This window comes from Oxyura jamaicensis, unplaced genomic scaffold (genome assembly GCF_011077185.1).
Source record: "Oxyura jamaicensis isolate SHBP4307 breed ruddy duck unplaced genomic scaffold, BPBGC_Ojam_1.0 oxyUn_random_OJ82756, whole genome shotgun sequence".
Classification (NCBI taxonomy): Eukaryota; Metazoa; Chordata; class Aves; order Anseriformes; family Anatidae; genus Oxyura; species Oxyura jamaicensis.
The window spans coordinates 1-1,347 of record NW_023311673.1 but is presented as its reverse complement, the minus strand read 5'-3'; the positions used below and the strand labels follow the sequence as shown (position 1 = coordinate 1,347).

General features: G+C 48.5%; 1 long non-coding RNA gene across 1 annotated transcript; it reads left to right on the top strand.

Annotated features, from left to right (window-relative positions):
- On the top strand, nt 1-1,257 carry LOC118160084. The gene is made up of 3 exons (XR_004747323.1): nt 1-80; nt 440-525; nt 1,123-1,257. It is a non-coding gene; the product is annotated as an uncharacterized LOC118160084 (long non-coding RNA).
- Nucleotides 1,258-1,347: the final 90 nt, after the last annotated feature.

The window sequence follows — 1,347 nt, the reverse complement described above, 5'->3', positions numbered from 1 at the left end:
CCCCCCAGGATAGAGAACGGGTTTGTAAAGGGGGAAGATTTCCTGTTTGGGACAACTGTAGAGTTCTCCTGTCGTGCTGGGTGAGTGGATGCCTGATTAGAAGGGCCTGAGGTGGGGGACAGAAGATGGGGGTCCCAGAGAGGTTGCCATTTCCACCAGCCTCCTCCCTCCCTGGTTTCCCAGTACAGCTGTGTATGAGCTCTCTGGTGAGATGAGCACATGGCAACACATGCTGACTGGTAATGCAGCAACCTCTTCAGTTCGGCCGTGTGCCACGTACGTGCCCTTATCAAAGCAGTCTTCAGTGTGGCCAGACCCCATTTCATGGCAGTGGTAGCTTCTGGTTAATGACTTGTATCCGTGCGATGTCAGGGAGGAGTGGGGAAAACCCTTTCTGGGGTGTTTCTGGGTAAGCACTCAGCTTCCTCTCTTTCTTTAGGTATAAATTAGAAGGGTCATCTTCTGCCCAATGTGTGGCATCAGGAAATGGAGTTCGTTGGGATGTATCTCTTCCAACCTGTAAAAGTAAGAGGAAAAACTCTGAGCAAAGCCATTAAGACAACACCTGGAACTGCTGTGGTGGTGGGCTTGGGCTGCTCTTGTATGCCATAACTCAATTGTCTGTAAAATTCAGGATTTTGGTACTAAATCATGCTGTGCGGCCTGCAGTGCAATATTCTTGTACAATTCAGAAACTATGCTGACAAACTGGAGGGAGCAAGGGAAGAGCAGAAATTCCATGAAATTATGGGAAAAGTGGTGATCTGATTTCTAAGTGGAGTAATGTTTTCTTCTCTGTAGTTACCAAATCATTGAACATTAGAGCTCTACCCACTTAATTTGCTGTAATGCTAAAGTCAGGTAGTGCATAGTGTTACAGGAAGCTGGAAGTGGTGGAAACGCTGCTTCTAGCCTGATGAGGCACTTCAGTGGCTTAGTTCATGGGGTGACAGGCCTGGAGGTGGGCTACCAGCAGTAGCTGAGGCCCAGCACCAGGTGAGAAAACTCAAAGTATTTTCAGTTGCTTCTAGATGTTTGGTTAGCTAGAGCTCCTCCTCCTCATGTACCTCGTGTAATTTTTCCATTAGCAGAAGTACTCAGACACTCCTGTTGATGTTCCAGCTGCAGGACAGCTGACTGGTCTCTGTGGAGAGCCACCTGCAGTTGCCAATGGGAGGCACAATGGCACGCGGGGGGGTTGCCCACGGCTCTATTGTAGTTTAAATGTAATCATGGTTTCACCCTGGCTGGAGGGATCTCTATACGCTGTACAGCAAGAGATGAGTACCATGGAGTCTGGAGCAAACTGTGATATATAAGCGGGTTGAATGCAAACTGTGTCCCAGA